At 43.4% G+C, this 17114-nt stretch overlaps 1 protein-coding gene across 1 annotated transcript in view; it reads right to left on the bottom strand.

Moving 5' to 3' along the window:
- eva1ba (eva-1 homolog Ba (C. elegans)) overlaps nt 1-17114 on the bottom strand; it is a 44085-nt gene that overhangs the window by 20761 nt on the left and 6210 nt on the right. The gene's annotated exons all lie outside the window — the stretch shown is intronic.

Raw genomic sequence — 17114 nt, forward strand, 5'->3', positions numbered from 1 at the left:
TGATTACTCAGCTCCAGCGAAAAAAGAAAAACAGTGAGCAACATGGAAAGAATGGACTGAAGAATGGACTAGGGAGGCGCAGGAGAGGAAGGGTTGTAAAAATCACATTATTACTTGCACGTTATCAAGTCCTATTCGTCTCTCCAACTATCACACACATTGGCGCTTGAGAGATGCTCATTAAAACTTGTGGGATGGGTCCAGGCTAGAAACTACGCTTTCAGGTGAAGTCCACACCCTTTACCTCTCTGACTGTTACACAAAAACACATGTCTCTACCCCCCACCTCCACTCCCAATAAAAAAAAACACACTGGAGGCATCTGCCAGCAGTAGCCTCTTTATGACACAGCTGGGATTCCATGGCTGGAGCTTCTGTGTATGAGGCTTGTTTTGTGATCAGGAGGCTGATCTCCTTCCTGCCCATATTTTTCCGTTCTATCTGAATTCTGAATACATGCACGATAATGAGACGCACACATGGATGCTCACGCACGTGCAAGCACACACAACTGCTTCGAGTGGAGGTTCATGGCGACATCCCTTGAAATATAACAACATTTATTACCAGCAAAGAAATAAATTTAAAGCACAGACATTTCCTTTTATAGAAACACTGGGCTTCCATGTAAAACACAGAAAAGGAATTTATAAATCCACAGGGACCTTGGCTGGCTTGTTCAATATGAATATGCGTAGTTATTGGCATCCATACATAGCAAAAAATGCCATCTAAACCAGCAAATAATGCTTCATCCTGAAATCTGCCTATTAGATTACAAAATGTCTTGTATGTAAAGCTGACATTTTGGTCTGAGGGTGGCAATTGAGACAAAGTCATGGGGTCACTCAAATGGTTAGGGTTCCGGTTCAGGGGGCCATAATTGTGCTAAGCGAGTTTAATGGCAATACGCCAATTAGAATTTTTATATTACACAGATTGGTTTAATGCTTGATCGTCTGCGTGTTATTTGTGCTCAATAACAGACCGCTGTCTAATCAAAGTCACCTGCTACACTGCTTGATTTTTGCCGTACCCAACATGGTATCCATAAACAAACACACAATGTAATTTACAGCCAAACGTTGCTCTCAAGAATGTTTTTGAAAACATTTGAAGCGAGAAATATGCAATGCAGTAACCGAAAACTGGTTCTATTTGATCAACCCTTCCTGTTTTCTGAGGCGACATGTTGCACTGGGCGCACTGTGACCTGGCATAAATTACTGGAATACTTTTGTTAATGTAAGGCAAGCAATGAAACCTTCATTGTTACTTTTGGGTCAGTTTTTTAATTTCTGACATAACCATCGTTACAGAAGAGATCCGGAAACTAAAAAAAACGAAATACATTTCAGCCACTGAAGGTCGTCTTTGGAATTGCTCTGAAGAAGACCACGTCTGAAAATGAGTTTAAAATGAGCCTTACGGTAAATATTGTAAATTCATGTTACTACAGTTATTGTTTGTTGACATTCAATATTCATTAATTAATTTATTACATGTTTTGGTGAAGTACATGCTTCAAATATTTATCATGAGCACTACCTGTTGTATTCCAGCTTACATAGTCAATCAGTACATACACTGATTCACTTTGACCCTTAATCCATTTAATAACAACTTCCTCAAAGTGAAGGAAAGGGAATATCCAATTGCACTCATGCACATCCATGACTCCAGGTAGGAGGTGCTGGTCAAGGCAAGGAAACATAGGCAAGGAAAAAAGTAAGGGACTGCACAGTGCACACTAAAAAATACTTATTTTTGCTTTGTGTGTCTTGTTGTACAGGAAATCTTGAAAAAACAAGAAGGTGGCCGCACACGCCAATAGCCAGAGTGCCAATATTTTATTAGGACAGCAGGTAAGACAAAAATGAATCCAACGTTTCGGCGGTTAAGCCTTCATCAGGGAATACAGAGCACATAATGGTTCACACTTAAGTATGGTGCCAGAGAGTCATGCAACCAATCAGAAGGGGGTAGGGGAACACGGGTTAAGTAAGACCTGTCCCTGTGATATGAGAGGTAGGGATCAAGGTCATGTGGTGTCTCAAGTTCACATACAAAAGGAGTTTATCTCAAAGATGACTATAAGGCCTCATAAGAGGCTCTGGAATATACATTCCTTGTCATAGAGACACTAAAATGTATCTGAGAAATACAACAGATATACAATTGTGAAATATAGAACCATACAACAGCGAAATCTATACAAAATGTATACAAAATAAAATACATAATTAAATACATTCAATGCAATCAATATAGAAAAATATTCAAAGATTTGTTGTGGATTAAATCCATGTACTGACAATAGACCTGAATGCCCCTCTAGTTCTGATGGAGTAAGTCATCAGATAGTTATAGTTCACCTGCAGGTGAAATTATTGTACAACACGTTTCACATCATGCTTCGTCATATACCCCCTGAGTCCGATTCTACAAATGCCTTCTAAATCAGTAGTTCTCAAACTACTATTCAACATTTTCAAGAGTTTTCATTTTTTTCAAAAATAGAAGATGTAAGCTCACACTGTGAGCACTGAGCATATATCTTCTATATAAAACAGACACAATACAGTCAGTGCAGGGGTTCATATATAACACCAGTAAGGCGCCTGAGGGCGAGATTGTGTGCACACATCCGCCTGGGTGACAGCAGACTGCTGGGCGAGCCCTGGCGCTTTGGAATGGGGGGACAGATCAACATATCCGCCTGGGTGACAGCAGACTGCTGCGCGAACGCTGGTGCTTTGGCATGGGGGTAGGATCTTAATTTTCGGGCCTGTTGAGAACTCAGCCGGGCGCGGCTGCACTATTAACTTTGGGGCAGGCCCGTCTAGAGTTTAAATGGACAGGTATCAGTCAAAAGGGAGACATCGAAGATGAAGGATGGATGGGGAAGGATCAACATATGGAATGTCAGAACAGGTCAGCTCTATATATGGAGATCTAAGGGTTTGAGGTAAGATGTAGAGTTGCTGGCCAATATTGATGACATCAGGGATCTCCATATATGTGCTTAATATTGATGACATCAGGGATCTCCATGCTGATGATGTCATGTGATGTCACATGATCCATCCCTGATGATGTCACGTGATGTGCCCTACCAACCAACACAGTCACTCACTAATGACCTGCTGATGGCAGCTGATAACAGTTCCCCCTCCCTCCTCATCCTCCTGGACTTGTCATCCGCATTTGACACAGTAGACCACACCATTCTCCTCAACCGTCTCCACTCCACCATAGGACTCACCGACACTGCACTCAACTGGTTCACCTCATACCTCACAGACAGAACCGAGCACGTCTCCCTGGGAGGTGTCCCATCAGTGCATCCACAGCAACGGCCCTTCCTATCTAAAATAACTCATTGAACCCCCAAGCCCAACCTCCACCCGCTCCCTCCGCTCTGGTAATTCAAACACTTTCAAATGAAAAAAGACCAATCTCCGCAATATGGGGGACCGGGCCTTCTGCTCAGCTGCTCCTCGGCTGTGGAATGCCCTCCCAGACCAACTGAGAGCACCACAATCCGTGGACTATTGGACATTATTATTATAATATTAACACACTGACGGGAAATGCACGATTCCATAGTTAACTGCGGTCCTTCGGTCGCAATCAAGCATCATTCCAGTCCATTCATGAATGTCCTTCATTGAGTTGTGTTGTCTTGTTGGGTTCTATATTCAGTCCATTTCTCTGATTTTTGCAATCCCCTTGCCTTTACCTTTTCTTAAAAGTCAATTGATTCTAACATGAATTCACGAGTTGAAGTATTTCAGTTTCCTTGGCCCAGTACTTCTGTATCAAGAAATGAGTGTAGGGAACATGGTTCCGGCACACCCATGCAGTGGGGTTGAATAGAGGAGAGGCAGAAGGAGAGGTCTGTTTGGTATTAGGCGGGAAGCCTGAGACAGGAAATCGTTCAGAGGAGAGTGCGAGACCAAGGCGGTCCCTCCACGTGGTAGGCAGTGGTCTGGTCTCACAGCCCTCAGGGCCGTGCGTGGAGGCTGGGATAAAGCCTTAGTGTTCCCTTCCCTCCATCCCTCTCCTTTACTCTCCACAGAGGAGGTCGACAGAGTTTAAACTGGCACTTCGGCTCAGGCGTTGGGGAACGGAGAGATCGGACACAGAGAGGGTGGGCACCGCAGAGTGGGATTACATAAACATCTCAACACCCTGGCACGCTGACATTGCACTCTCTCTCTCATCCAATTTTTTCTTACTCTCCCTCCCTCCTTGTAGCTTTCCACTCCTTGACACTCTGTGCCAAAAAGTCCTTGGGTCTTGAAGAGGATCTGAGCACATTAGTGCACAGCGCTCGCATTCCTCAATTTGTCAGCTTGGTGATGATGCTGAGGTGAGGATGTATCAAGAGGTCAAATGACAAACAACCGGCATAATTCATTCATAATGTTGAGGAGGCAGTCCTCCAAGAATAGTCATCAGTATAGAATCGAATAGAATCACTATCAGTATCTACAATCACCATTCTTAAGAAATAATGTTAAGGGAGACATCCTAGGCTACGATTACAACAGCATATACTGTACTTTTTTTGAAACTCTCCATCACCTCAAGAAAGTGCATGGATATCAAAATGAGTTCATTCTAATACAATATTGTCTAGTTTTGACCACAAACTGTTGTTTTGAATTCAAAATCAAAATCAGTTTTTTTACAGCCATTTTAAGCAGATCGTGTACTACAAGCAGGCACATGGATATACAAATTTGCTCATTCTAATACAATATTGTCTAGTCTTGACCACAAAAGTATATTTATTGGTTTTCACAAACTGTTGTTTTGAATGCAAAATCAAAATAAGTTTTTACAGCCATTTTAATTTTATTTGTGGATATTATGGGATACTTATGTAATCTTATAATCATCTAATCGAGTTAAGAGAGGGCAGCAATTCCATTTAAATAAGGTATTTCTACAGACATCTGAACAGTATTATAGCACACAACGAACACTGTATCTCACAAAAACGACCACATTTGAACGTACTGTACCATCTTACAGACTATTTGCATACTCAAGAATAGTTCTTTGTGAGTCTTGTGCTTGCATACAACTGTGCACTGTATGAAAGTATATTACAGTATGCCTATTGCCTAATGTGTTACATGAGCCAGCCTGAAGGCATTGGTTCCCGGTGAACTCTTCCATACACCATTTTCAGCTTTTACAGTACACTTGAACTTGAAGTGTTTTTTTACAGGTCACTTTCCTGCATTTCCCATAATATCGTTCCAATTCTCAAAATTCTAATCATATCCTGTAACAATTGAAGTATGTAACTTTAGTACAACGCCAAATAAAAACCAAAGGTGACAAAGGTTTTCAGGCTGTAGCGGCCAAACTTTGGAATGCTCTTCCAATAGCCCTGAGATTTGCACCCTCTGTGGACATTTTTAAGAACAGCCTTAAAACGTTCCTCTTTGAACAAGCATTTGTGGACGGTTCAACCTGAATTTCCTGATTTATCTTATATTTATTGATTAATCATGCTTGTAGTCATTTTGTTTTAGTTGAATTGTACAGCAATTTGTATCTGCTTTGTTTTCTTTGTCTTGTATTTTATTGCATGTAAAGCACTTTGTGAGTCCTCTCTGTGAAAGGTGCTATATAAATAAAATGTACTTACTTACTTACCAAACTGGGAACCCAGTACATTAACCTAAAAAGCTCACCTGGAAAAGCCTCTGAACTGTACAAAATGTTAAACTCTCACTGAAATGTACTCAGTTGTCATCATTGCATCATTTCCTCACTGCACATAAATACAATTCCTACTGAAATGAATCAAGAGGAAAAGAGAGTGAAATCCTGGTGAGGGATAAAAAAGAATGCCTAATTTATACAGTAGTCATAAATTAGGCAGTATAAATTAAGCTTAATGGTCAACTGTTGACTTCAGGCAGTGAATAATTAACTTATGCTGTTGTCTAGCTTAAATACCATCAGCTACACCACTCCTAGTCTTTTACAAGGAACAGAAAAAGATGCAAAAATACATTTGGCAATTACAGTATACAGTATATCTCAGAATAAGGTAAAGCAATCTCCTGGACTGTAATCACGCACAAGCCTTGTTTATTTTTCTACTTCAGGTTGAAGTGCAGAGATATCTGAGCAGTTTAAAATTAATCCATTATGCACATCGATCACGGTTCACCCCTTCAGCGGTGCAGAAATCACATTTTTCACTTCCCTGATGCTGTCACACACAATGCATGTGTGACTCACGTGGGCGATCTGTGGGTTGAGTGATGACATCAGTTCTTATATGTACAGTTGGAGGCCATCGATATTGTCCTTTTCTTTTTGCTGAGGTTTGCGTGATCTGCGCAAAAGGACAGTTAACCCATTTTGGGCGGGAACCCCTTTTGGTGTTTTAAACATTATCATTTAGCTATTGAAAAATAGCAGATCTACAAGCTCATAGCGCGCCACCGAGTGGCGCGCTACGAGCTTTGTAGGTCTGCTATTTTTGAAAAACCGTGAAAATATTTATTTCAGAAAACTGGAGGATTTAGAAGGATTTTTTAAAATTTTGAGGTCAGGCCTAAATGGGTCAAATGATAAGGGACAATATTGGTGGCACCCAACTGTAGGCATGAAGTCGGCCTTGAAAGGTTCACAATCGTTCACTGCAAAACTTGTCATTTGTGGCATCTCTCGTGCTGCATAACAGTTTTCATTTTCCGGTAGCGATGTTGGACGTCATGGAAATGAAACGTTGCATTGCCAAGGCATCACAGTTTCAGCCAAAATGTCTCTAAGATTATAGCTGGGCTTTGACTGGACAACATTGAATGTTATGAGGCATATCCCCATGGCCACTAACACTTAGGCAGTATAAATGTTGAGGCTGACACTAAATCCCACCAAGGGTGGTGATTTTGGTTTGATAAGGCCTCAGGCCCAGAGCAGACTGGAGCCATTTAGCAGACTACACGTACACACACGCGTGCGCCACACACACACGCGTGCGCCACACACACACACACGCGCGCCATATTTTTCAGTTGCCATGTGTCTCAGTACCTGAATCCAAACAAATCCACTAAATGTACAGAATATAAGCAACACATGGACATGAACTTACTCACAGTCAACATTGGTCACTTCAGTCTGTCATATTACCAATACTGGATAAAAATCATGGGGACAGAAAGCACCTTCTCCTCCAAATAGATGACTATAATGGAGCAGATTGAACAGTACAGTATGTTGCAAGCTGCTTTGCCTTACACTTGGACAACCCCATAATCCTCAAGCCTCTGACCACCAGCCTGGGGACATGGCCTAAGCTGCCAAATATAAAAACAATGAGCTGACACGTATAGCCAGATGTATAAGGGCTTGTACAAATGGTTGATATTTTACTTGTTTATAGTAAGGAAAGCTTCCTCCAAACTAGAATCATAAGCACAGCCAACTTCCAATAGAAAAACCTCTCTGCTGTTCTACATTTCTGGTTTCACACAGGCATTTTTGTAAAACACAACAGAGGAATCAAACATGGATGACACATCTTTGGCAATAATGTCAACAATTCTGTCATGCCTGGCTATGTAGTCCTTTGTAAAAATTACAACCGTTTAATATGGGACATATACTCTATGGTCTGATATGACACACACACACACACACACACACACACACACACACACACACACACACACACACACACACACACACACACACACACACACACACACACACACACACACACACACACACACACACACACACACACACACACACACACACACACACACACACACACACACACACACACACACACACACACACACACACACAACATTAAGCTGAAGAAAAAACGAAGAGTAAGACAAAATGGTTGTCTCTCGTAAAGGCAGTGCATTTCTATAGCCTAGTTTGGCGGCCAGCACATCAAGAACATTCCGATCCTTAGACCCCGGTTTGACCTCCCTCCTTCCACCGCCACCCCCCTGACCTGGCGACTCCAACTCCAGCCTGGCCTCCTGCTTATCTTGACCGCTGCAGAACAGACACTTTCCAAACACTTGACTGATTGGCCGCTTCCCCCGCCTTGAGACAAATATAGGGACAGCACAGTGACAAATCTCCCCAAGGAACCTCCGTGTCGACTGACCATGCAACGAAAAACAGAGAAAGGAAGACAAATGAAGGTGACCTGAGAGATGTATGTTTTGACCTGTGTGACACACATACATTCACATGACACCGAGATGACACTGGAATCTGGTCATTTGTCTGCCATGCAGATTACTATTTTGTATTTCTGTATGGTTCTCAAATTCGGCCCGAACCGGCGTATTTTGGGCCGGGCCAGGTCTAAAATGTATGCAAATTAGCAGGGCTGGGCTGGGCTGGGCCTCGTGAAGCCTGGGCTGGGCTGGGCCAGGCCTCGTGAAGCCTGGGCTGGGCTGGGCCAGGCCTCGTGAAGCCTGGGCTGGGCTGGGCCAGGCCTCGGGCTTCATGAAAAAGATATAACCAGATGTTTTAGGGCCGGGTCGGGCCTAAAATGTATGCTAATTATTACTAGGGGTGCACGATTATGAAATTATGACCAATATCCGATTATTTGCAGGGTCATATCTGCCGATACCGATTCTGACTGATTCCGATATTATACAGAGGACCACAATGGAAACAAGCCTAGGCCCTAGGGGCTTGGCCCAAAGCCTGTTAATACTTTCAGCGCCATTGCCGACGATTAAAGTCAATTGACGCCTAATTTTGATACTGACGCTTAACGCCATTGCCGACGGCCTTCGGCAATTGCGCTTTTATGGCGCGTTTGATTGCTCGAGCCATAATGCTACTCACGTTAGCCGGTTAGCTAGCTGTGTTGTTAGCACAGCACTGGATCGCCCATCTTAGATCGTCGTCGCCATAATAATCCATTCTATCCATTTCTTTCAATCGCCTGTATCTCCTATTCCTTGTCCCAGATGGCATTTTGGTCAAAACAGTGTTTCTTTGACGGCACAGATATGACGATCTGGAGCTCTGCAGAGCTCCGGTCTGGCTTCAGATGGTAAACAAGGCCTGTCCGCTCCGTGTAGTTTCCTAGGTTATGACTACTGCTCATGGACCGGAAATGGCGGCTTTTCAAAATAAGAGCTCAAATTAAAAAAATGCTGGCGTGAATTAGATCCTAATTTTTCAATAAATGATAGCGGCCTAAGTGTTAATAAAGTATTCAATCAATCAATAAATAGCATAATACTTTTCCAAGTGTATGTTTTCACAACTGAATGACTACTGAATGAGATGAGTACACAAATTAAATATATATATATATATTTTGCTGGTGGTACTGTGGCACTGTGTCCCACTTATTCTTTTCACTCTGGGCTGCCTGTACTACAAGATAAACCACCTAGTTTATATACTGTGTTAGCATACAGTACATCCATGCGCACACATACTGTACATTATACAGCATATGGTCATTTGAATCAGCGTGATGACATATTGCATACATTGAGCCTCTTTTTAATCACAAGACTACCCTTAGTTCAGACTCATGCTAGCCCACCCAAGACCCCAGACTATGTTGTGGGCTTTACATCCAACTGAAGAAAAACACAGAAGAAGCGAAAAGCATTACATCATCAATGCATTCACATATGTTGTCCACTGATGCCCACTGCACCATCAAGAGAAAGGGCCAACTGTTCCAGTCTGGAAACCCCCAAGAGCGTTGCGTTGCGGGTGCCTTGTGGCACTCTGAGGCTGCAATTTGGTTTACGCATAAACAATCCATGCCTGCCAGCAGGAAATTATTCACAGTCTCTGTTTTACATTCCAAACTACTCCTTGGGCACAGTCAAAAGCTTCAGAATAATGGCAGATTTAACTGATATACTGTAACGCCAAAGAAATCACACCCGTGTGAAGTGAGGGGCGCTAATATATTAAAGTCTAACTCATGTTGATTAGGTGATGTAATGGTGATGTAAAACAAACGGTGCCAACACAAACATTAAATTCTCTTTATTGTTAATGGCATTTAATGTTTGTGTTAGGGCCAAGATGACGTAAATTTTCCCTTCATTGTCAATGGCATTTTTAAAACAAACATTGAACTAAAAACAAACATTAAATCTGTATATAGGAGTGGCTAGCACCCCTCAAAAATGTGTACGTGTACTGTAATTCTGCTGTTTACTGTTATCTTTACAGCCTGCATTGTGGTTTATCCAAGGGCTAGCATTAGGTGAGCTGCGTGAGCACTCTAATTTATCAGCAAATGGTTTCCTAGTTGATAGAGTCATTGGAGACAAAGAGTCCCCTGCTCAAAGAGTTCTAAGAAAAGCTATAATAGTTAATAAAGGACAATGCTAAAAGCCTTTACGAAGAAAAAAGGAAGAAAAGACGCCTTGTGAGGCTTGCCCAATTAAAGAGTCACTTGTTTAAATATTGGTAATAACCCCTTGTGACTATATGGCCTACAGGCGTGTGCATTGCATTCAATCTGGCTGAGGTGGTCTTGTGACGATGCAGAGCAATAACAAACATATTCTTATTGACTTTGGCTGCATCTGTGTCGTGGGGAGAAAAAGAAGATTCAGGGTTTGGGGGATTGCTCATGAATAACGGAGGTCATTCAGTTCTTTTAGAAGAACTCATCCAAAGAAGAAAGAATAGTGGGCAGAGAGACTCATAAACATCTGGCCACCAAGTCAACAGACAATATTCCTAATCCTGCCCCACTTTACCCTGGCAATCTCTCTACACCGGCCAATAATAACCCCCTTGGGACTCCACCTGCCAATCAGGTGCCTCATAAATCCACAGGGTCCCGCCCCCTGTGTGCCTCTGTGATGTACTTCCTGGAGCCATAGGTTTCCCCAGTGGGTGCTGGGCCTCACAGCCATCCTCTTTGTGAAAACACATGCTTTCCCCCTATCCCATACGCATGCTCCAAGATAGGCTTGCTGAATGGGAACTTGAACTATCCCACAGATGTGAACTGAAATGACTGACCCTTGATACCCTCAGTTGTGAGCATTATTTATGTCTGTCCTGAGAACAAGTCAGAGTGAAATGTCAACCAGAGATGTGGGGTAGGCGGCGTAGGCCCTTTTTTTTGCTACTACCACAATCAATTGCACAGGCCTGAGAGTGCAGCAGTCTCTAAGTCCACTTAATGACATAGAAACTGACATAAACTATATGACAACAAATAGTCTGTTTCCATTTGTCCTTTTCCCACAGCTTCAAGTCCAAGAATGTCTATTGCTTCAGAGTGTCGGGTTTGAATATTGAGATACCACACACCAGCATGCACAGTGCATGAGGTCTGTGCAGAATAAAATAAATGTGTGGCAATAATAACTCCATTTTCCATGCTGGAAGTGCATAAATCGCATATGTACAAACATGAATGTACTAGCGGAGCATCTACCAATGCAAAACTGCATGTTTTTTTTGTTGCATCTGTAAATGTGTTTGCATGTGTTAGTTAGTTGTTATGAGCATGTATGTGTCATGCACGTACACGCACGTGTGTGTCATTGTAATGTGCAAGTGAGTTTCTATGGATCTGTGTCTGTGTCTCGTTTGTGTGTGTGTGTGTGTGTGTGTGTGTGTGTTTGTGTGTGTGTGTGTGCGTGTTATCTGAAGCTCTCTCTCCCTTCTTATTAAGGTGGAGCCAGGAGGAGTGTGCCGGAGGAGTATAATCAGGATAATAACAGGCTGACACACACAGCTGCTGATAGGGCCTGGAGAGCATGGCCAGGTTGGCAGCCAGGACCACGCGGTACTGCAGGCAGGCTGCAGGTTGCTAGCACCAGGTTCACTCTCTGCACACATTCACATTCTAGGGGCAGGATCCAACAAGCCAGACAGGAGACGGAGGAGGGATGGCCGATTTAAGAGTTTTGTTACATGACAATGTGTACAGAAAATGTCTGCTGTAGCTGTCGCTACATCGTTAAATGGCACAGATTCAAGAAGAAATGTGTGGTCCTTTTTAATGAATATTACGTGCCTCACGTAAGTCATTGCTGGATTAAATTGTAACGTTTTCACAGGCTGGATTGTCAAGACTCAAGATGACATCATATCAGTGATGAACGTCTTTTTGGACTTTGTTAGTTTCAGAATGGACGAAGAGTTGTGCAGGTAGAAAGCCACACACTTTCTATAAGGCTATATGCACAATACATGTGTGTGGACATACTGTGTATTTGCATTCAAATGCAATGCACGCACACACACACAAACACCCACACCAACTTACACACGTGCACGCACGCACAGAGCACTTACAGTATATCTCCACCCAATCTCTCTCACCCCACCACTTACATATAGCCTCTGAATCACTCAGGCATCCTCTTCCTGTTCGCTCCTCTGCAGAAGCTTAAACTCCATGAAATCCTTCAACACCGGGTCACTTCCCATCCTCTTATCCCTCCATCTACCCCCCCCCCCCAACCCCCCCCCCCCCCCCCCCCCCCCCCCTCCTCTGCTGGTAAATGTTGACTCACAGTTCATTAAAACAAACAGTTTTAGGGCTGGAGGCATCCTTCTGGACTGTGGTCACTGCCGCGGCCTTTCGGTCGTTTACCCCTTTTTACCGAACATATGACCCCTGTAGCTGTGATCAACACATGTAGATTACCAGAGATAACAAGGCTGAGTGAATGCTTCATTTGAAACGCATGTGATTCCATCTAACAATCAACAGAACAAAACGCTGGAGGAAGAAACTGCACTGAAACTGACTGAAACTTAAGTCTGTCACAAGGTCTTGTTCTTGAGCTCCGGGCGTGTTTTAGAAAACAAATGACTATTCATATACTATTATTTTACAGAACTTTAGTCTGGCTTACATAAAGCACAATCCTAATGGGACTTTGCCTCCCGGTGAAAAAAGAACAATGGAAAGTTAATTTGGTTGCAAACCAACACATATGCAATGTACAGTATGTCATAGTGCAGCCTTTCCCCATCACCAACTATCCAACATGTGGTCTTGATCTTTACTGCATGCATGGGCACTTCTCCAATATCCATTAATAAGAGAATTACTCTCTCCACCTGCACTACAGTATGAGGTCCAACAGCAAGAACTGACATGTACAGCCCAGCTCTGATCCTCTCTACACTCAACCCTGTATTAAAGAATTATACCACTGTAAGCTTTAGGCACAGCCAGGAACAGATAAGGCCTTCTCATTACCATCCATCAAACATGCACATCCTGAGATCATGGCTCATTTGAAGTTCTCAAAGAATAGCAGCACATACATACAACTAAATGATATGGGAAGATACAGTATAACAGAGCCAGTCGGGATTCATCTCCAAGGCTAAGACGTGAACCTACACAATTTAATTGAAAACAGCAAATACAATTTAATCAGCGCAAAGCCCTGTGGCTTCAGACAAATCTCCCTCATAGCACAAGCAGTACACACTGCCAAATTGGTGGGGAGTATAAATCACCCCCCCCCCCCCACCAACTCTTTATGAGGATTGTGTGTACTGTACAGAGCCATTTCTTTCGATAGCAGCTCCCCTTTAGCACACAGAATATATCAAGGCCTGCGAGCACAGACAGCGTAGCATGTGAGAACTGAAAGCTGATCATTTGGAGGCTGCATGTCTATGTCTGTGCCTGTATTATTGCTATGCGTATGCATTCTCGCATTGAGTCGCATGCATGTATACTTGCACATACTGTACGTGTGTGTGTGTGTGTGTGTGTGTGTGTGTGTGTGTGTGCGCTGGCTTGCATTTTCTTAGCTCTCCCGTGACAGGGGAATGTGAAAACATGACTCCCTTGGAGTGGAAACCATCTGCCTCACTTGTAATCAGCTTGTGCAGTGTCAGGGTGTTTACATTATGGCTGCATGGTTTGGGAAGAAAACCCACAAGACTTCATAAATAAGCTTCCTGTTTAAGGCTCCAGTGCATATGCAGCCCCCATCACTGTAAGATACCCATCACTGACCTCTCCACTGGGATATAGGTTGGAGAGTTTCGCCAAGACATTGAAGCTATGGTGATTTACTTGTTGGTTTATTGGTCTCGATAGCTTTTATGGCTTTCAGATCACATCACCCATGACATAACTTGGGTTGGTGGGTGTGTAATGCTATCATGGATGATACTGTAGCGTAAACCTGAATCCACTCCTAACTCATTATGTTAATCTACCACGTGCAATTCGCAATATGCCTGTGAAGGTTCACACAACATATCTTTGACAGGTTTCAAAGATATTTGGAACTTTCAGTGTTTCCAGATACCGGGTATAGAGCTCTTGTGGGTCGGCGAGCGTCTCCAGTAAACGTGATAAACTTTGGCCAATTCAATGAATCACTGAAGAATGCCAGACCGCCGTGATGCGAAGTCTGTGAACTCCATTCACTGAACCCATTGGCATTCACCGAGGTGCCATCCATCCATGGCATATCTCCCTTTTTGCTCCACTGGGTGAAACGCAATAAACATCTCCCCTTACATTGCAAATTCCAGCGCTGCAGCTGTGTACAACAACTACAAAGAAGCACAGAGCAAGGCTGTGGGACGCATGTGCTGCCCCTCCTACACCCCCAGATGGTTCACCTCCTTAATAGCACACTCCATATGTCCCCCATCACCTGTAGACTGCATGTCTTCTGGGTCTAATATGTGTGGGGGGGTAGCTGCAACGTACAAGCGATCATGAAGCACATTAAATGAGAAATTGGACGGTGATACTGAAATGTGTTTCCGGACAAAGTCTAGGATCAGCCCTGGATGTAGGTTGAGTCTTCCTCTCTCTGGGGATTCCAAGAAGACAAACGCTTCCAGAACCGTGCAGTTCTGGATTCTTTTTTTCTTAATGTTTTTTTGTGGCTTTCGCCTTTATTTTATATATTTTATGGAGGGACAGACAGTAGGCTGACAGGAAATGGGGAGAGAGATGGGGGGGAAGACATGCAGTAAAGGCCGTCGGGATCGGGAGTCGAACCCGCGGCACACTGCCAGACTGGATTACCAGCCAAGGTGCCTGGACCACTGAGCCATGGCCCAGGCCTGGATTTTTGTTTTTAAGACCTAGGATGATAGGTCATAGGATTGATGTGTAGAGGTCGGGAGTATCATTCATTCCAAAGAGCCAAACCCGGACATAAGACCTTAAATGGACATCTAAATCAAATGTTCGGCCTGAGTTCCACGTTCCACTGGCTGGTGGACATTGATAGATCTTGTCAAACATTCTCCCTCAACTTCTGTTTGATCTTCCTGATCATGCGGCTGTGCAATGTCTCTCCTAAACACCTATCATCTAAAGAGATCCGTGGATGAACACAAATTACTTTTTCTGGGTCATATTTCCGTCATTGTCACGTCACACTCGGCTTCCAGGAATAGAACCAGCGGCTCATGTTTGGCTGGACCTGCGTGGGGGTTAATGTTTAGGCAAGAGGCTTAGTAATGCGCTAACGCCAGACCTGCAATCTGGTAAAGCAGGGGTGCCGAGTTCACCCCAGGACACAGGGAGTGGAGAAAATAAACTATTACAGGCACACAAATTATTGCCTTGAAACGATGAACAGTGATGCGTGTGTGTGTGTGTGTGTGTGTGTCTGTGTAAGTGAATGACCCTGTGTGTGTAATCTGTGTAAGTATGTGTGTGTGTGTGTGTGTGTGTGTGTGTGTGTGTGTGTGTGTGTGTGTGTGTGTGTGTGTGTGTGTGTTAGTACAGATGTGTTTCTGTGCGTGTGTGTTTGTGTGTGCGTGCGTCTTAGTACAGATGTGTTTCTGTGCGTGTGTGTTTGTGTGTGCGTGCGTCTTAGTACAGATGTGTTTCTGTGCGTGTGTGTTTGTGTGTGCGTGCGTCTTAGTACAGATGTGTTTCTGTGCGTGTGTGTGTGTGTGTGTGTGTGTGTTAGTACAGATGTGTTTCTGTGCGTGTGTGTTTGTGTGTGCGTGCGTCTTAGTACAGATGTGTTTCTGTGCGTGTGTGTTTGTGTGTGTTGAAACATTGTCAAACAGAGGGGGGGGGGGGGGGGGGGGGGGGGAGTTTACGACACTATTGGAACAAGCTGAAAATCACCAGTTTGTTGTTCATCACAACTACACAGCATTCACTATTTTTATTTACATATTAACACAAACAGATACAGTACAGTACACCTATGCAATGGTATGCATGCACAAACATTCAGAAATGTGCGGCAACAGAACCACTCAAACAAGCTACACACTAGTAGTGTGTGTTAGTTAGTACACACTAACGAGTCGAACACACACACACACACACACGCATGCACACAGGCATGCACACACACGCGCGCACGCACGCACACAGTCACGCATGCACTAACATCCCCAAAGCTGCCGTGAGGGTCCATTTCCACACTCAGACTAAAATTAACACTCAGGATTTTACAGCTCACACAAAGCCAAAGGGCTAGTATTCACCTGACTGACCTTTGAGACGGTATGTGTCTGACAGACATGGATGGATCCTCCACACACTTGCCCTCTCTGTTATTTCTGCTGCCCCCACTCTTTGACTGGAACTCCCTCACTCTCCCTTGGCATTAAGCTCTCCTCAGTCTTGGTGCCGTCCGAAGCACCTTTTCGTCTGCCTGCCCTGGATCCCTGCTGCTGTCGTGGCCAGCCCCGGTTGTTCCTCACTGACCCAGGTGTAGTGCTTAACAGCCTCTGTAAAAGCCTCCTTAACCACATGAACCCTAGCATCCCTATTCTGACCATGTCAAAACAAGCAAACAATTTGTTGAAAATTGCCAAAAATACAAGCGAACAATGTAAACTAAGCATTCTGCGCTTGTAGATTGGATATTTTCAATCAGTGAAGAGATTTGGTGTAGAGGGAAGAAATAAATAATAAATGAGTATAGCACTTTTTAAACAATGTTACAACAATTAAAAACCATAATCAACGATGCAATATTAACTATTATTAACAATTAACTAAGTTTACAACATAACAATGACAAACAGGTGTCACAGATTGAATATGGACTGGGACATTTGCTTACTAATCTTTCTGTAGAATTAGGTTTTAAAGAGCGATTTAAAACGAGTTAATGATCTGGTTA

The sequence above is a fragment of the Electrona antarctica genome, assembly GCF_951216825.1.
Source record: "Electrona antarctica genome assembly, chromosome: 6".
NCBI classification, from domain to species: Eukaryota; Metazoa; Chordata; class Actinopteri; order Myctophiformes; family Myctophidae; genus Electrona; species Electrona antarctica.